This window comes from Brachyistius frenatus, unplaced genomic scaffold (genome assembly GCF_029030835.1).
Source record: "Brachyistius frenatus isolate BFR_SWC_R1_liver_20210118 unplaced genomic scaffold, ASM2903083v1 Contig_23, whole genome shotgun sequence".
Lineage (NCBI taxonomy): Eukaryota > Metazoa > Chordata > Actinopteri > Embiotocidae > Brachyistius > Brachyistius frenatus.
The window spans coordinates 3,109,845-3,131,051 of NW_027210622.1; the positions used below are offsets into that span (position 1 = coordinate 3,109,845).

General features: G+C 42.2%; 1 protein-coding gene across 11 annotated transcripts in view; it reads right to left on the bottom strand.

The window, feature by feature from the left end:
- ptprdb (protein tyrosine phosphatase receptor type Db) overlaps positions 1-21,002 on the bottom strand; it is a 151,874-nt gene extending 130,872 nt beyond the window's left edge. For 4 of the 11 annotated variants that reach the window (XM_069697406.1, XM_069697412.1, XM_069697408.1 and 1 more), the window contains exons 1-2: positions 20,886-20,994; positions 20,609-20,721 (exon numbers count right to left, since the gene is read on the bottom strand). The gene's annotated coding sequence lies outside the window, so the exon portion shown is untranslated. Of the gene's footprint in view, positions 1-20,608; positions 20,722-20,885 lie in introns of all 11 variants that reach the window. The other 7 variants (XM_069697403.1, XM_069697405.1, XM_069697404.1 and 4 more) reach the window with 3 other exon arrangements.
- Between the last annotated feature and the right edge of the window lie 205 nt (positions 21,003-21,207).

Genomic DNA, 21,207 nt, shown 5'->3' on the forward strand with positions numbered 1-21,207 from the left:
GTGTTGCAGTGTCTGCATTCTGGAGGATGGCCAAACCATTACTGTGTGCTCAGCCTGCTCTAAAGCAGCTTGTGATTCATTAGTAATGAGACCATTTGCAAACTAAATGAGTGTTTGAGTGTCCGAGCGCCGACGTGTGCAATGATTGTGTCCACTTACTCTACTCGACATTGCTTTGTTTTTTTGTAGTAAAACACACTTTCTCCCACTCACACAGAATTATGTTCCAATGTTTTTAAAGTGTGTTTGTCTGTGTGTGTGTGTGTGTGTGTTTGTTCAGCCAGCATGAGAAGCTCATGTGGAGATAATGAAGTCAGTCAGTTGTGCCATTAATTACTGTTTTACACCTGCTTGTCTCAGCTAATTAGACATGCTGACACACACAAGTATACACACATAGTTTTTTTTTTTTTTTCACAATATGCATGTACACGCACACACACTTCATAGAATTACACATGTTTGAGCACACATAGAAACTCATATTTTACCACACTCAGACTCCAACACAAACTTCAAACTAAGTTGGGTTTTGTTTTTTTAACGCCAACTAGTTAAAAATAAATTCTCATTTTCACTTTGCTGAAGGTGAGATGGCACTGCTAACCACAGCATGGTTCGGGGATCTCTCTCCCTCTTTTAGTCTCACATACAAATACATCTCCGTACACCTCCTTTCTCCCTTTCGCACTCTGTCATTCCCTCATCCTCACACTCCTCCTTCCTGCACACATTCAGTTCACTCTGTCTCTCGGTACACTGTATAGTGTATTCTCTGCTTCACTCACACCACACACACTATCTTCTAGTCTTTAAACTGTGTCTCAGTGTCTGTGTGTGAGACAGAGACAGTGTGTGTGTGTGTGTGTGTGTGTGTGTGTGTGTGTGTGTGTGTGTGTGTGTGTGTGTGTGTGTGTGTGTGTGTGTGTGTGTGTGTGTGTGTGTGTGTGTGTGTGTGTGTGTGTGTGTGTGCCTGCGTCTCTCCGCCTAGCCCATTTCCTCAACAAAGGCCACAGCTGCTGCCGGTTTGCTGAATAAAAGATGACAGAACCATAATATCAGGAGATTACCAGCTAACAAAACAATGATTTTGTCCAATTTAAATAGTGACATCAGTTGCATCACAAGCACTTTGCATGTCAACTGTGATATGATAATGTTTGCTACCAAATGAAAAGTGTTTCATCTGCACAGAGATTCTCTGACTTCGTGTCTCCTCCTTTTGTTCTCTCACTTCCGATCTCACTCTTTCTCCTCGCACATTTGCTCAGGCTCTGTCATGAGCGCACACACACACACACACACACACACACACACACACACACACACACACACACACACACACACACACACACACACACACACACACACACACACACACACACACACACACCGAGCACGAAGAGCATATGGCTATTTCTCTCCTCTTTGAAGGGTTGCTTTGAAGCTATGGCACCCGTATCGATTGGCGCTCAGATGAGCTAGCTTCACCAGAGCCCTGCGATTATCTGTCGCTTTATTTCAAACAGCGCGCAAGAGAGGGGGCTTACACACCCATCACTCACTCGCACTCTCACAGTCAGTTATACACTCATACATGGAGCACACACACGCGCGTCCACACACAAACGGGGATAATGAGATGAGCTTACACGCAGAATCCCAATACTTAAGGCAAGCTGCGCTTCAGAACTGACAAGTGAGTGGTGAATGTTAAGAAAGTGAGGACATAGTGAGAGAAAGAGACTATAAAGTCTGGCAAAGTGATGAAACTTAAGAGAAAACATTTTCCCCTAAGGCTCTACTGTGATTTAAAAAAAATATATATATCTGTTTCTACACAGGCTTTATGAAAATCAGTTTGTCAAAATGAAAATTTAAACAAGAATGCAAAGTTCATGTGAAAAAGGTTCAGCATGGGTCAAGCTTGGCTTCAATTTGTCAACTTTAATGTTTTTGAGAAAGAAAAAAAAAATAATACGAAAAAAAAAGCCTGGTCACTGTGGTCTGCTTTTAGCAGACTGCAGCAGGGATTATTCAAAGAGGGAATTTCTGCTTCATGCCCATAGGAGTAAGACAGAGAGAGAGCCAGGGTGACATGAAATGTTAATGGTCTGCCCAGAGCAGCAGAACTTCATAAAAGACTTGATTTAGAAACTACAGTGGCTTTCAGGAACAACGAACACTGCCATACCAGACAGAGCTGGAAGCACATAAAAACACACACACACACACACACACACACACACACACACACACACACACACACACACACACACACACACACACACACACACACACACACACACACACACACACACACACACACACACGTGTAGCATCACTCACGCTCTGATTAAAACCTGAGGCTACACTGCTAAGTTGTTATTGAGAATAAACATTTCAGAGTGTGCAGTTCATGTGCTAAAGAGCATCACTCCTGGAAGCACAGTCAAACAACAGGAAACACACCAACAGAGACACACACACACACACACACACACACACACACACACACACACACACACACACACACACACAAAGACGGTACACTGTAGAATAAACATATAAGCATACTGTATTATGAGAATGAGCCATTTCTATTACACGCAAATGCAGCTGGAAGCTTTTCCATCTTTCTTCATGTCAATCACATTCACTCAAGCAACTTAATGAACCAAGAATGACTCTAGTCCTCAGCTTAAGGTTCAAGAAAAATATGTGTTTTCGATACTCTGGGGAGGATAACGCCCCTGCAGGGACTTAATGAGGACACACACACATCAGATGCAACCATGTGTGTGCATAAACACGAAGCAAATGTGTAATTGCAGTGTTAATTGTTGGTCATTATCTCGATGTGAATGCTTGCTTATTTATGATGCTGAGGCAGGGGGATCGCAAAGCTGACATTTAGTCTGGGATTGAGAGGAAAGAGGGGTGACACCATACTGTATACAGGGACACACAAAACATACAGGCACACATCATACCACAAAACAACAACAAAAATTACATCTGAACGTGGTAAAATAGGTTTCCTACTAATTTTAAAGACGTGCATTGCCTATTTATACAAGACTCACATATGTATCTCGGTACTAATGACTAAGAAAAAAACAGTCATTTAGCCTCTGGTTTTTCAAAGTAAGAGATCAGACCTCAGACAGTCAAAGGTCACCAATGGTTAAGCTTTAAAAAAAAGTTAAATTGTCAGTGTATGATATTATCATGTTATTATTTACAAAATGCTGATGTAATGACTCTGGGAAAATTGGAATTAATGAACAAAATGTGTTGTCAGCACAACTTGTGTGTTAAATGTGTTAAAAGGGTCAATTTAGGAATTCACTACTGAACGGCCATAAAATTGGGATTCTCGCAAGAGACAGATTATAAGACTCCGAGTCACATATGAGTGACAGCAAGGTTGCAATGCTCATTGTAAAGCAAAACGTTGACATAAATACATTTAAAGTACTGGACATAATATAATTGTGACTCATTGATGGTGCTAGATGAAAAGTTTAGGAAAATACACTGGGATCACTACAAATCATGGAGGTCTGTACCAGAAATATGTGTCAATCCATCTTGTATTTACAGCATGTTAAGACATTTTACTGCATGAAAACATTGACCTGCTGATGTTGCCAGGGGAGAAAATGAGGACTTCATCCTCTGGGACCATAAATAACTGTAAAAAACTTTTCTGGCAATCCATCAAATAGTTGTTCAGATATTTCAATCTGAAGCAAAGTGGTTGACTGACTGACTTACATTGCCATCCGGCTGCATGGTTTATAGTGCGGCTAAAACAAGAATGTCCAAAACTGACAAAGTAGAAGCTGAATAATTCCTTGAATTACAACAGGGCTTTCGCACCATTTGGTGCTCGGGCCCTAAATATGCTGATGTAGCAGTATGGGTGAGGGTATTTTAGGTGTCTATGAGTGTCTGTGTGTAAGTATCATTTGTATCACTGTCAAAAATAAATAAACTGATTAGTCAACACAAACTCTTACCACTTGTCTGGCTATGCAGAGCACTGTGTGCATGTCTAAGTGTGTATGTATGTAAATGTGTGAATGCAAAAGAGCAAAGGCAGTCTGGAGAGGTTAAGATAGGGTCACTGAGTTTATTAGCTGAGGTGGGAGGTTTATAGTCATAAATGCACCTATGAGAACCTGCAAGAAATGAAAATGTGTGTGTGTGTGTGTGTGTGTGTGTGTGTGTGTGTGTGTGTGTGTGTGTGTGTGTGTGTGTGTGTGTGTGTGTGTGTGTGTGTGTGTGTGTGTGTGTGTGTGTGTGTGTGTGCGAAAGCCAGAGGAAGAAAGCGAGTGTTTGTGTGTGCATGTGTGTGTGTATTTGTATACTCGTTAGGTCGGTATCCAACCATTACAATCAGCGGTAATCCTGACTCAGCATCAATAATGACCCCATTAGTCTCAAACCCCTACTGGTACACACACACACACACACACACACACACACACACACACACACACACACACACACACACACACACACACACACACACACACACACACACACACACACACACACACACACACGCAAACACATACACACATTGCCAGATGGACACCTCCTCTCATTACCACATAAGTGCATGTAAATCATTATGTGATGATTTTTAAAAGGACATGAAAGCTATACAGATACATGTCATGTAGAACACTTAGTTTGCCTAATTTGTATCTTTTGACCAAAGCTGCTTGGACAGATCAGTCGTCTTCACACCACTGCCAATGCTGCGGCGGCCACACATACCCATTTTTTTAATGTCATTTCAGCTAGTGTTGCTTGTGAATTTGGGAAGGTCAGGGTTCGTGGAAAAACTTACTAGTTTTTAAATCATCAGCTCTTATTAAAACTGAATTTAAATATTTTTGAAATTATCCTGTATACAAATGCTAGTTTGTGTTTTTTTTTTCCAAATTCACAGGAATATGCTTAAACACTATTCTCATTAAATATGCATAAATTTGCCTTTCGATTTGATCATGTCTCTTATTTTTTTTATTATATGCACTCATAGAAGACAGTTTTCACTTGACTTTCACACTGTAAGAAAGACTTTTACAAAAAAAGAATAAAGAAAAGATCAAGAAAAACACCTACAGTATACCAGGAAGGACATGGAGAAACATATTCAAATATACAGCAACTCCTTAATTGAATTCAGGCCATTATCTAATTTTGTGCTTACTGCACGGTGAACGTTTGGACCTTCATGGATTATTACTTTGTTTTTTTCAGCTGTCACACAGTTGCAGTGTTTCAGCCTGGCATGTGAGTAGCTGTGAAGGGTGAGGACATGCTGTAGAGGACGCCTCGTTATCGTCCCTCAAACAGAGGACACTAATATGTGTGTATGTGCCTGTGTGGGTATTCAAACATGCAATTTTATGCATGCTAATGCACTCTTTGTTTTACGACACTACTTGTGTGTTTGTGTAGAAAGAGAGAGAGAAATATAGTGTGAGAGAGACAGAGCTAGGAAGAACAGAGGAAAGACCAGGAACCTGAATGATAAATAACAAACTGGCTGTAGCATGAGCATACATACAAACACATAAATATATAAACGCAACTACTCGCACGCAGACTAATGTGAAAGGTCCAGTGAAGAGCAGCATTGCTGACAATGTGAAGGTCAAAGGTCATGGGTCAAAGGTTAAGATCCAGTCAGCAAGAGTGGACCCCACAAGAGACCTCACCTCTGCTAGACCCCGCCTGCATGTGAGTGTGTGCGTCTGCTGTCAGTGAATGTGTCTATGTACAATGTCATAAAGAGAGACACTAATGCACATATGCACAATTACGTCACATTTCATATCGAGAGAGGATGTATGTGCCTATCGGAAAGCTCACAGTAGGTATGTAATCCTCTCTTAAATGTTGCATTTGTGTGTGTGTGTGTGTGTGTGTGTGTGTGTGTGTGTGTGTGTGTGTGTGTGTGTGTGTGTGTGTGTGTGTGTGTGTGTGTGACCCTATGCCCTACATCCTGACAGGAAGAGCCAGCGGGCGAAGAGAGGAACACTGGGCCCTGAGGTGTCAATCACTGATCCAGATTGACAGACGCGTTAGCTAGCGCTGCTCTCACATTCACCCACACACTCTCCCTCTCAGGACTGCACTCTGTCACTCTCTCAGGCTGACTGTCTTTCACTCCCTCTTCCTGTCTCTGTCTCCTCTCCGTTCCCCCTCCGTCTCTATGCTTTGTCAACTCTCCCCGCTGTCTCTCTTTTTTTTTTTTGTCTGTCTCACAGTCCGTGTCTGTACATTCACATGCTGTTTGCAGTTTGTCAACTCCCGCCCCCCATTTGCCGTCTCCGTGTCTCAGCACGTCTCCTCTGTTTCTCTGACAGATAGGTGCCTCAAACTATTTTTGTTTTCTCTCTACCTCAATACATCTGCTTTCTTTGGTTTTCTAGTTTTCTTCACAGCACACGGTGGTGGTCATTCAGGCATGTCCACAGTTACCATGTCAAACATCTGTCTCTAAATGTGATTTTTTTTTTTGGACTTTTTGTTTGGCTGTCCTTGGGAGAAATACAAGTATGCTGTTTATTGCAGTAGGGACACACAATTATATAAAATGTAGCTATTTGTTCAGGTATTAAAATTTGTGCTCGACTAAACCTTTTCTAATGTCAGGGTCAGGCTTGGGTTAACCTGAATGTGGATAATATTGTGTTTTGACAGTGTAGGCAGATTTAAAATATGAATTTAAACCAAAACGCAATTGTAACAAACTCTGAGAAAAACAGATTGAATTGCAAAAATAACTGTTTGAATGTTTGAAGATTAATTAACTGAAAAGCATTTGCCAAACTAAAAGGTTTGCAGGTCAAACTATTTTCAATGCAAACATTATAGACTCTAAAAATACAGTCAAAAACAAGAAATAATAACCTGGTCTAAAAGAAATGTGTTTGCAACCAGTTGAGTTGAGAGAGCGGTGCTGTACAGCTCCTGGCTGGAGTGGACATCACACAGGAGAAAAGTGTGAGTTCAGAGTCAGAACAGTGGAAAACTCATTACTTTGGGTGAACTGAAATCTGTGATTACAAGGTTGCAACTCCTAACATATATCTGAGTTCTGAATATTTAAACAATCCCAAAGATTTTCATTTTAATAACGTTACTATCTATCTCTGAATGAGGCAATACAATGGTGATTGAGCTTGTGGCCCACTGATAAAAGCGTTTGCATTTGCATTTGCTGTATTTTACAAACTGAAGGAGTTGGGTGTCTATGGCAACGTTTCTGGGAAAAATTACAAGCAGCGCACAGCCAGTGACACATTTTCCATCATCCAGAAGTAGCTATTCCGCCAGACAGGGTGGGCGGAGCTAACGCAACAGGTTCGCTTGTCGACCCCAACCGACTGACGTCACACAAGCGAGACCGTTTTAATCTCTCGGTCGTGATGTCCAGAAACACGTGTAATTACCACCTACTGTCGAAGGTGCCACTAAATACAATGAAAGGGAAATCATTAAAATTGTAACTTAAAGTTTAGCAGTTTTTGAATGAACTCAAAACTGTCACAGCTCAAAATGCACTAATTGTTACTGACTATTCTCATATGGGGGTAAATCGGGGTCATCGTAAGCAGAGGCATTCAGAAGATGAGCCTGTTTCTAATTACATGAGGTGTCCAGATTGTGCCGACATTGCTGCCAGCATTGCTGCCACTGACAGACTTATTTAATGACCACCAGTCATGAAGCTGACAAAGCCGACAAAAAAATGTGTCCTGGTGTAATCACATGGCTGCACTTTGTGACTATAAGTCACTTTGGAAAGACAAGTACCACTGACACTCAAATCATCTGTTTCTGATGCATTGGTGATTCGGGTGGGTGATGCTGAGTGTTTTGTTGTATGGTCTGTAATAGCCTTGGGCACATAGCAACGTGCTAAATCTACTGCTTACCTCACAAGCATCTACAAAGAAGAACATTATTTCTAATGAGAACTGGGCAGAGTTGCAAAATCCTTCCTCAAAGGAGCATAAACTGCTGTGCCGTACTGTATGATTCAGCTTCAGTCGGGACTTCCTGGTTTGTATCTCATCTTTTCACTGGTACCTGTAGCCACACACCCACTCCATTGAAGCCGCTTGTGTTGTTTTGAGGCAGAGCTATTTTTAGCATGGCAGGATGAGCAGCACTTGCACTTTATGAGCAATTTCTTGAAGTCACACCTATTATTTATGTATGCCGTTAAATCTGTACAGGAAACAACTAAAGAATAATTACATTTGAATTTATGTGGTATTTGGGCTTCACTAAACTGGATTATCAAATATGATTGATTTAGTGTGACGTGATGAGAGGTAGGGTTTCATTTTCATGTTCACAATATTCAGGAAACTGACCTTTGCTCTAAATAATTTACCAATCCAATCTAATAAGACGAAGGCTAGTTATCTATGCCTGCAATCACTTAACATACACGAGTGCATCATGTACAACAGACATGGAAGATAGGGATGGGCTTTTCAAGCAAAACTACTATTCAAAATTCACTTGGAACTATGCGATAAAAAAATCTACTACTCATCCCCCGGCCACCGCTCGACCGCACACCTTTTACACTTGTATATGCAGTTTATGCCGTGCAGAAACACACGCATGAGACACAGGGACCCACTTGCACCATTAACTCAGCTCAACAAATGCCATCCAACTTCTAAAACTGTTGCCTTGAGCTCTTAAGAAGCTTGTCTTTAGTTTCATCTTTGAAATGTGGGCCGTTGTTTGCACTGGGCGACCAACATCAAATCCATTGTTCTGGCCATTATTATTGATCAATGGATGGATCTGCTCAGGGCTTCACTCTAATGTCAGTGCTTAGGCGTATATGCTAGCTTTACCTGCAGAGTTTGACTGCACCTCATCTTCATTCATTTTTTGATGGAGTTTCACACAGAACATTTTGATGGCTGTATTTGTCTTTACTTGTTTCTGCTGTTCGCACGGTCGCATTTAATCTCTTCGTGACACACAGTTTCACCTGGTAGCAATGTGTTCATCTTCTCCTTATGTTGTTTAATGGTGGTTGGCAGACAGCTTTTAGGTGCATTCTGATGAGAGTAACGCATAACAACAAATGGCCGGTAAAATCAGAGGAAATAAGGAAGAACAATAGTCACACATACTAATCAGTTTTGAATATATTCATGATTATTCGAATATGAAAAAAATCACGTCAGTCATGTTAGTTTATTCTAATTTGGTTCCTTCCACAAGGGTAAATTGATTAAATAGACCACAACCTTCAAACTTCAGTGCATCCTGTTGCTCTTGATAGTGAGTAATAACATTAGAATTACAGAAAGCTGGCAATCAGTGGATGGTCCTCACATGTATGGTAAAAGTAATGTATGCTTGTGTATATCTCTGAAAATATGTTCTGCTATGCACTGAAGCAGCCAGCCCGGTCTTTGAAGATGTATGTGCGTCCTTTTTAAAGTGTGTGAATAGTCTATTAGTGGGTTAAACACACTCACAGTGACCCTTCAGGCGCCACTTTCACCCGTCACCAGGCCCGCCGTGCTTAATTGCTGAGAGAGTCGTTTGTAAATAAGAATGTGAGATCAGCAAATCTTTGTGTTCACCAAGTTGCACAAATTGGTGGCATGTTTTACCTGGAACTGACAGTATGAATTATTTTGTGTGTCTTACTGTGTGTGTGTTTGCGACAAACTAAGAAGAGCAGGGAAAATAGGAGAGAAACGGTGCTCAGTTACATCTCTGAGCAAAAGGTAAATCTGCCAAACTAAATTCAGACACTATTTGTTTTTTTAAGTGTTTCCTTTCGTTCTTTTCCGTACTCTGTTCACATTCTTCTCATTCTGTCTCATTCTATGTTTCCCTGCATAATCTTCTGTGTCTCATCCCTTTCTTTTCCGTCATCCTCGGATTCCATTTCCCTCCTCTCTCGGCCTTCTTCATCTCCCTGTGTATTGCTCTATCTTCCATCTGCTTCCCCTCTCTCGCCTCCTCTCATCGCTTCCCTTTCGTCTCGACACCTGACAGAGACAGGATCCAGCAGTAAATCTCCTAAAGCACAGTCATCCACCATCTTTCGCACCACAAAGCGGGCGAGAGAGAGAGAGAGAGAGAGAGAGAGAGAGAGTGAGAGAGAGAGAGAGAGAGAGAGAGAGAGAGTGAAGAAACACAGCGAGATGGGAGACATTGAATGTTAGTTTGTTGAGACGGAGAACAAAAGATACAAGATAACAAAAAGACAAATAGACACAAAATGGCCCGAGACGCAGGCGGTGGTGAGAGGGGAAACAGACACTGATGGAGGTGCTAAAAGAGTGATGGAAGGCAAGAGACAGTGAGGGAGGAAGATAAAGACACAAGCTTTCACATAACTCACATACTGAGCAGACAGTAGTCCATCCATGCACACATGCACACACATAACAGTGGCAGGAAGAGCAGCATGATCAAAACTCCCTTTGGGCCAGAAGACATTCTTCCTGCCTGAGCAGAGTGAAACATGTTGGCAAGAAAGCCCCAACTTATGGAGGACCACCACTCAGTTCTCGACGCCTCACTTTAAGCTATGTGTGTGTGCGTGTACGTGTCAGCATGTACGGATATGTGTGAGGCAATCTTTGTTTTTTGTGTGTGTTTTCAACTTGTGTTTACGCTTACACACGCAAATCTGTCCTTTTGCAAGAGTCTACACCCGTAGTCATGCGTGGGTGTGTGTTTGTGTGCGTGCGACAGCGGGCTGGGCAGAGTGTCCGTAGCCGGTGGTTTATGGCTGCTGAGGTCTGATTACATTGGTGTGACTGGAGGGGTGAGCAGACTGGTGGTTCTATCTGTCTTCTCTGTGGCTGACTGAACAGACACACAGCGAATGGAGACGACTCAGCCAGAGACACTTGGCCTGCCTCCCAGAGATCTTACAGAGATACAGCCACATAATGGATTAACACAAGCAAACACATCTGATTCATACTCGATTTGTGAGTTCCGTGTCTGTCATTGAATGTGATTATTATTTAAGTTGAAAGTGTCGAACCCTGACTGATGGGCTGTTGTGTAATAATGGATATGCTTTTCACATGTGTAAATCCATTTATCACCACATTTGTAATGATTTTCTTGCCTTGAACTCTTTTCACTTGTGAAGTAATGAATGTGATCCTCAAAAATCAAGTAAGGATGAAGAGAGAAAATATTTTTATATAATCATTCATCATTCTGCACTTACCTGACTGTGTTTGCAGGCAGCAAGCTTTGCCAGAACCAGATAACCCCTGATTTATGCTACTGATCCCAAAGAACATGACCTGAATACATTTACTGGTGAAGTAAATTTCATAAGTCAGTTGTATGGCATACACAATATATATCTAACAAGTAAATTAAAGTGTAAATAAACACGGTGGTGACCTGTCCTGGTCTACAAACAGTATAAAACTGTGTCAGTGCACGATCCATTCTACATACGCACTCACCTGCAAACTCAGAAACACGACTTATTCCTGCCCAATTTATACCATGCATGCGTAAACATTTTACAACGTTAAAACACTATACGGCCACCAGCCAAGGCTATCCAGCTGCAGACGAAATGTCGGACACGGAGGCAGACATTCCTCCCTTCTTATAATAGTATGGAAATTGTCAAGTTGTCCAAGTCATTGAGATGTGACCACTGATCGCTTGTTCATGCTCTTTTTATTTTGTATGTGACCTAGGCGATATCCGCTAACATAAAAGCACAGATAGGCGGGACAACTGCTCTTGTTTAATAAACATGAAAAGATGTGTTGCGTTAATGACGTGATCAATACCGAAATTAGAAGAATGTGATGACACCAGGACGCTGAGACAATGACTTTCTTTCACACAACCTTATCCAATAGTGATATTATCATGCAGCTCGCAAGAAATTTCCAGAGGGCTCCGCAGAACTCAGGTTCAGACATAGCTTAATATCATATCCCTCGTGACAATTAAAACAGCATGAAATTTTGTTTAAAATCCTGTGCGAAACAGATTGGGCAGTGTTGCAAAAGATGGTAAATTCTACGCATACGGTGACTTTTGTTTATATGCAGGATGGAGTGATTCTATTCTATTCTATTCTATTCTATTCTATTCTATTCTATTCTATTCTATTCTATTCTATTCTATTCTATTCTATTCTATTCTAATTAAGTCAATTCTTCTTTCCAAAGAGAGTGTGATCTTTATATAATATGAGGCACTGTTCTAAGGTGCTCTTGCTTAATGATAACCGCGATGGATTTATATAATACACAGAGGGATAAGGCAGAGGTAGCATACTTTATCTTGTGACTGTAAGTGTGCACTAGTAGGAGCACACCGAGAGAGGGAGAAGTGACAGGGTGGTGGGGGTGGTGGTGGTGGTGGTGGGAGGGGTGGGGGGTTGTAGAAATGGTGAGAGGAGGGGGTGAAGTGTGGAAGAGAGGCTAGATGTTGTTACATTTATTGGGATGTATCTAAACCTTTTGTGCTGTGGGAATTTGAAGACGAGAGAGGAGAAAGAACAAAGATAGGGCCAGAAGATGGGTCTTGTGTGACAGAGAAGGGAAAGAAGAAACAGACATGAAACCCAGAACAAGGGGGGGGATGAAAGATGGAAAAGATGCAGGATGGTAGAAAGATGGACAGTGATGTATAGGTGTGCTGGACAGTCCACTACAGCACAGGGTTATTCCCAAGAGTGTGCAGTGTACAGAATTAAAGAACACAATGTGGCGTAAAGCGATGAGGGAGTCTCAGAGGCCTGACGTTGTTTCTATTCACTTCAACTGTAGCGGAAGGAATCACCTTCTACTAGTCACTACAGTGTGTTTGTATTTGAGAGAAAGACAGAGAGAGACAGACGGAAAAACTAACGACAAGCATGTAACATAATATGGGAAAGACAATGAGAGGGGAAACTTGTGCGTGCACGCGATTATGTGTGTTAACGTGCGGATACATGCATGAACGTGAGTGTGTATGTATGTAAAACTGACTGCATGTGAGTGTGTATATCAGATTTTTATGTGAATCCTAAATGTGGATGAAAACCAAGGCTTCATGTTTTTAATCAGCCCCATCTGAGCGCTGTACGGGGACTCTGAGAAGCTTTCATGTGGAGTTTCTCTCTCACACACACACACACACACACACACACACACACACACACACACACACACACACACACACACACACACACACACACACACACACACACACACACACACACACACACACACACACACACACACACACACACACACAAAGCATCCCCTCATGCCTTCTGTTCTAAATTTACACCTAACATGAGAACAGGAAAATGGGGGAGAAGGCAAAGAGGAGCAACGCAAGGTAAGGGAATGAAGGAGGGGAGTAGAGGAAGAGTGGAAGTAAGAAGATGAGGGTCAATAAAAAGGACAAGAGAGGAGGAAAAGTGCACAGGAGAGGTAAAACAAGTGGAGACAGAAATTTGGAAGAAGCAAATCTAAAAGGAGAGCAAGAAAATAAGAAATGAGAGGAGCCAAATTTGATTTAGAAAGCAGGCAAGAGACATGGAGAAAGGGAGGGATGGAGAGAGTGAGATAGACTCGGAGAGAGACAAGGAGGCAGAAGGACAGCGGTATATTAGTCAAGGTGTCCGGTCTATGTATTGCCTGCTGTGCAATACCACCCCTCTGATTTACTCTGCCGAGTGACTGATGAGAGGGAGGAAGAGAAGGAGGGATACCAAGATGAAGGGATGAGAGAGGAGGGAGGTCTCGCAACGAGTGTTTAGGCCAAATTAACGGCACCTCATAAATTAGACTAACAGCCAAAGCGGAGGGGCTGGAGGGGAGGTGGCTCTGTGTGTGTTCCTGTGTACACAAGTAAGTATGCTTTGTGCATGTATGTGAATGATGACATGTCAAAAGGGAACAATTTGAACCAGTGCAAACAGATTACTGTCTGATAAAGCAGAGATATCCAACCGCTAACTCACAAACACAATCTTCCCTTGATTAACACAAAGTAAAGAGTCTTCTCCTGCACGATGTGCTCATAAACTGAAATATCAGGGAGATTGTGCACATTGCGGAAGTTGAATCTAAGTTGCCAACCTTTTCACACGAGATATTTTCCTTTTGGCATCCTTGCAGAGCAAAATTACTGTGAGTTTGACAGGTTCACCCAGTAAATTTGGGTGTCCAAATCATGTCTGATAAAAGTTTCATTCAGATGCAACCAACTTGCAAAATTTAGGAAAAGTGATGCTACATGGATAAGGTTGAAATTTTGGCACACCAAAGAAAAATTCATATTGAATGTAAACTGTTCACTGCCAAATCAAAATGTTCATAATGAATATACAGTATCTATCTAATGTTCAAAGTTGTATTTTATCTCCCGCCAAATCTGCTCCTGGCAACTTAAGCATGAGTAATGTTTTTAAGGGTTTGTTTGAACCCGAGGCTACAGACATACCTTAAATGACCTCTTAATACCACATTATGTCGTGGTGGCACCAAATGTGTGAAAATTATGTGCATAAAAACAATGACAATAGGAAGTCAAATAGGATCCTTTGTTGTTTTAGCCGCACGAAGATGAGTAATTGCTCGATGGTTAGCTACTACAGCGCAGGAGCCCATGAGTCGGAAACGTTTTTTAAAACTACGGTTAGTGTTGCCATGACAACGAAGGTTGCATAACTTTAAGAAAGTAGTAACTTTAACGTACAACATGGTCCAAGTCCTCATTTTAACCCTATCCATTATATTTCCCTAACCCAAACTAAGTGGTGTAATGTGCCTTTGACCTAGCGGTTTGGGACCGCACAGATAAATAATGTTAAAGAATACGTGAAAAGACCAGGGCCTCCTAACACTGTATTAAGTGGTGATGGCACATATCTCAACACAGTAGGTGCCACGTAATGTCCCACTCGTCTAAAAATAACGATATGTAGGACATAGACCACAAATCCCACTCTCCGGTGTCAAAGTCCTTTCCTTTGTGTGACCCATGCCTCCGCTCTGCCACTTAGCAGCACTGTGTAAGGATGTTACATTTTAACATTTTCATGACTCCAACTTTGCCACTGAATCCAATTCATGCAAAAACTGCATTTAACCATTTTCTAAGCAATCAGTATATGAACATATTTAGGAAACTGGTTAGTTAGTGTATGGGAATGTTAAGCTGACACAAGGCTTGGTGTAATTTTTATTCCACTTTTAGATAATCTATGTTTTCTGTTCCCGTCCAAGCAGTAAATATCATAAATCCTAGCTCGTATAAGTTATTTATCTTACCCCTTTACATTCTAAAGAAATGTTAACTCTGTCAGAGGTGCAAGCACTTGCCGATCGCTGTGATTACAGCAGTGCTTGACTGAGTGAGATACTAATACAAATACGCACAAACACACACACACACACACACACACACACACACACACACACACACACACACACACACACACACACACACACACACACACACACACACACACACACACACACACACACACACACACACAGACAGACACAGACACATTAAACCACCCACACACCAATCTTGGCAGTGCAGAGTTGATGCTCAGAGTGATTAAAGTGGCATGCTTCGGAGTGTGTCACCTGGGTGCTGCTGTATCTTAAATCAGGACAGTGGAGCTCAGATTGGGTATTGACTGGTCTGCAGAAGTCTCCATCCATCACGCTGAGAAACGATAGCACAGAGGCCGCCATGATGTAGCCATATACCACTGATGTTGCTCACTGGCTGGCTGAGGTGACGTAAGGTTAGGGTTATGGCACAAACCCTTATTTACACAGCATGGTGAGCAGGCAGAGACGGGCTACTCACTGGCAGATGTGGACTGACAGGCAACACGTCTGCCGTCACGATATGGATAAACACATTTCACAAGCTAACACAAAGGCAAGCTCACCTGTGACAAACACAGAGTGACAAACATATGCTGAGACATGCAGCACTTATCCTGCGAGATAAGGCTTTCTTTTCTGTCTCTGTAGTGTTGTCTCTCACTCTCAGCGAAACACACACATACGCGTACAGACAAGCGCACACACCTACAGACGTACCACTCTGTCTTGAGGGCCTGAGAAGCATCTTTTGACTGTGTGCCTAATGATAATAAATGAGCCATCATGGGTGGGGAGGGAGGCACTAAGTCATCCCCTTCATCGACAGGAGGAAGACTGGGAGCCCCAAGGTCACTCCACTGTCAGCATCACTCTCCCTAATGACTCCTCTCGTTCTCTCCCATGCACACGTTCATTCAGGTGCACATACATGCGCACACACAGAAAAAGTGTCACCAAAAGGGCACCGTGCCATGTTTACATTAATCTACTGCTCACACACACATGCATACCAGAGACACCTGGTACTCTTTAGTTTAGGATACACTGCGTTTATCTTCTAAGTAAATCTTAGTTTTGCTTCAACAAGTGCAAGTGTTTGCCACTAGGTGAGATCATTTCACATTTTCAAGCCTACAGGTTGCTTATCCAGTTCAGCCAATCAATATATGTTTTAAGAGATGTTTCCTTTAAATAACTTTTAGGGGTCTGAAAAGTTAAAAAAGACAAAAAGATTAGAGAAAAGGGGATTTTTTTTTCTTTTTTCTTTCTATTTTTTCTTTGGTAAATCATCTTACAAGCCCTGAGATATATACTCTGACCTCTTGGGTTGTGAACCCTCTGATTTAAAACCGCTGTTCTAATTTGTAGACACTGCAAGTTTTCCAAAGGAAGAGAGACTCACTCTGAACTATTTAATGAGTTGCTTGTTTTATTCAAAAATGATCTTAAAATGTTATCAATCACTAAATGAACATGTTAAATGAGATGTACTCTCTGCCCTCATTGTGAACAAAATGTCACCAGCTAGCTTTTCCCTTCAGCAAAACAGCACCAGATCAGATCAGGAAAGAGGTATATAAGCATTTTGTAACTGAAGCATCTCTTTATGACCCTCCTAACCCTCCTGACTTCCTTCCCTCTCCCTAATGAGCAGCCATGCACTGTCATCCCTCACAGGCACAGATCAGGATTCAAATCCGTGGAGGAGGGCCGAATAAATTCCTCCAGCTAAGAAACACAAACTAAAAGGAGTCCAAACCAGTGAATGTAATTAATGCTGCACGAAAAATGTAAGTTTGTGGGAGAGAGGAGGCATCAGAAAACACAATGGTGAAATGAACAGGAAGGTAGCACCTTTACCTTCAACTGTGGGAATTCTTCACATAAACACACACATGGGCACCCGCGCATGCACACACACACACACACACACACACACACACACACACACACACACACACACACACACACACACACACACACACACACACACACACACACACACACACACATACATTGCAAGTTTAGACAGGAGCTGTAGCGAGCTAATTTGCACCACATTGAAATGCATCTCAATTAAAGAGAAACACATCGAGGTGCCAGGGGAGGAGAGAGGAGAGAGATGTGAGAGAACGGGAGGGTGGAACGGGGTGTGAAACAGATAGTGTGTGAGAGTATGAGAGTAATAGAAGGGTGGGGGGGTTGGGCTCAACTGTATTTGGCAAGGGAAGAAGAGAGGGAAAGAGAAAACAGAGGGAGATAGAGCGTGTTTTCATCTCCCTCTCTTGGAAAAACATCTCATTTTGGGATGAATCAGATTTAGAAGGGGTCTTAGGAGGTTGAGGCACAGCTAAAATCCTAACTAACTTCAACCTTGTTATCACCACCTCTTTGGTTTGGTGCCAACACAAGAGGGCTGTCCCTGCTAAAAAGGTGTGTTTGTGTATGTGTTTGTGGTTGTACTCAAATATTGTTTAAGCCCAAGGCCATGCACTGTTTGACAGGATAGGCGGATACATGCAAGACATAATAAGGGTTTACCAGCAAATGTGACAGCAGGCCTGCATCTTTGAGATTTTTGCAATGTGTTGAATGCTTTATTTGTCATATTTTTCCATTTAAAAAAAATTGATAATGTGCATAAGTACATTTGAATGAGTACGTGCTGTTAAGTGTGATTTAGTAAGTGTGCATGTGAGAGAACAAACAACAACCGGAGGAAGGAAAAAAAAGACACAATCTGTCACATGGAAAAATCAGGATGTGTTTTGTATGCCGCTACCATTTTGCATGGATTGTCATGTTCCTTTGACTGTGATGGTGCTGTCAACCCACCATTTTAACAACAACAATACCAAATACAAGTGGGGCCATTGTTTGTGCTGTCGAAACATAATTTTTTTCCTTTAAAAGCCCTTTAACCTCGTGTTTGCCTCCGCTCAGATAAGTTCCACAGCTCTAACAATGAAGAGCATTAAGGGAAATAAAGTCCCTCTAATCTTATTCTGGGGTAAGATGTTGGGCCCTACTCCTGACTGCATCACCGTAATTTCACTATCACCATGTTGTAATACACCTACTTTATTACCAGTAGCAGTGATAATCAGATGATCAGTATTATAACCATCATTAAGAAGAGCCTGAACAACATTGTCATCATCACCATCATCATCAGTTTGACTGCCATCAGCGGCACCATATCAGCACATCATCTGAGAATACATCTCATTTTCACCTGACAAAAAAACTGATGGGGGTTACGAAGGCTAAATGATTGGTTCGTCGCATGATTGCCTGGCCATGTCCACGATGAGGTTCAAAATCTCCACTGAAACACGTGTGTGAATCCCAGACTGAAACTCATCTGAACAGAGTGCAGGAGGTAAATCGATAAGGGATGACACAGGACACTTTCCCAATGAAATGATTTTTTTTTTGGATACACCAATACTTTCCCCTTAAATGTGTCTGGAAACATGAAATAAATTGTGACTGTTAATTATCCACCCCTCTCCCACCGGTATCATTTCTTGCTGCATTTTCACCTTTTCAGTCACTGCAAAAACTGAATGGAGACATAGCACAGTGGACACTCAGCTGTTGTCCAGCACTTTTCCTTTCATGTCCCCTGAGTTATAAGGTGTCTTAATATGTGTTTAAGCCGGGGGTCTTGTTTGGTCAATCCTCTCAGCCTCCTCTTGTTCGTGCTTGCATTCATATCTCTAAGCTAAACTAAGCAGTGGCCTTCTTTCACATAAACCTCATGCTGGTGACAAGCATGTCAAAGCCGGAAGAACCTACTGTGTATCAGTGAAGACCCTGACAGCTAAATATATAAATATATATGCTAAAAGAAAAACTGCTTACATGGGTTTTCCTTTTCCTCCAATACTTTGAGTTAGCATAATCTTCCTGTCTCTCTCTCTGTCCCTCTTTTCTTTTTGCTCACTTATTCTTTCCTTTCCACACACATGACTGAGCAGAGCTGACTCTCAGACACACACACACACACACACACACACACACACACACACACACACACACACACACACACACACACACACACACACACACACACACACACACACACACACACACACACACACACAAAGAAAAGCCAATCAGAAACACACACAGCAAAACACACACACACACACACATGCCTGGGTACATGCTTCATAATGACGGTCCCACACTGCACTTGGACATTAAAAGACATCAGCAAACTACTCAGACAACCTCCACAGGCACTTTGTCTTGTCTTTTGTGTCTTTATGGCCTCTCAATCTGTCCTTGATGACACCGCTTATGAGCCTCTGTTGTGCATGGACTGACAGATCGAGTTGTCATTACATTAAGTAGGGACTCTCTATTAGTGCAAATGGTGGCACATAACCAGATAATCGGCTGTGGACAGCAAGTGTGGCTACGTGGGAGGTGAGATGCTAACGGATGGTGTGTGGGAGAGTAATGTTTTATGTTGGAGGAAGTGTGATATCGCCATTATAGACAAGCTTAATTGATAAACAGGACAATAAAAGCAGCAAATGGTCCCATAGATTTCTGCCTACAGCACAGCCAGCAGTACTGGAGGATGTCACTATATATAATAGGCAATAATGGCACTGACAATGATTCCATATTAAGTAGAGGCTTTAGAACAGTATCAGATCATGTCATCATTGTAGAGAAATAAAAGACTAATAAAATCCCTCTCATAAAAGGAAGGAGCAGCGCTTCCCTGAGGGATCCCTCAAATGATTCTTTCTTCTCACACTCCTCACACCTAATCTCTCCACCTCCCCCCCACCCGGCCGGCTTTATTTTATCCTCCTCACCCTCCGTGATAGGCATACTGACAGTACTGATAATTGTCACAAATGGACACGTTTAATAAGCGCATAATGAGCGAGAACTTCGCTTCCAAGGGGTAAAAAAAAAAAAAAAAAAAAAGGAGAGACCAGCGGAGGAGCTGCGCTGCCACACTCCGCTTTTGGCGTGAGCAAACAATTCATCAAACACTAAGTGTTTTCTGGCGGTAATCTAAAAGAAGACAAAAGTACCTGGGTCATTTAGACACACCCGTTACATATCAGTACAACAAACCAGAGGGAGCACTTTGAAATGTTTTCCGGCGGAAAATGCAAATGATTCAAATCAAGTGACAATTCTGGCCAAAGTGGGCTCACCACAATATCCGGATCAGCGCTCGGTGTACGGAGAATCCCGAGGAGTTTCCCGTGTCTTTCTTCACCCCAAGTTGAAGACAGCGACCAGACGCGGTCCCACAGTCCCGACTCAACTGCAAAAGGAAAAAGGTAAGAGCACATTGAGAGAAAGCACGTCAGCCAGGAGACTCGCGCATCCCGGGCGGCAATCGAGGTCAATCCCCCCCCCCCCCCCCTTACCCACCAAAAAAGTACATCAATAATTGCACACGTTTATCTCACTAATCCAGTGCAGTACCTCTTACACGAGACGGGATGACCACCAGAGAGTAAAAGAGACGGGAAGAGGACCGGGCAAGGCAGCGGCTGTCAGATTTGACTTCAAACTGATGCTGACGATGCGCACTGAGATAAGCTCCGAGAGAGAGAGAGAGAGAGAGAGAGAGAGAGAGAGAGGGAGGGAGAGGGAGAGAAGCAGACACACAGAGAGAGGGGCAGCAGAGAGAGACCAATCCATTCAACTGAATTTAACAATTCACCACTTAAAAGTTACTCAAGTCACTCGTCTTTGCTCCAGGAAATATACCACGTGAACTCAGAAGTCTTCATTAGATATCAAA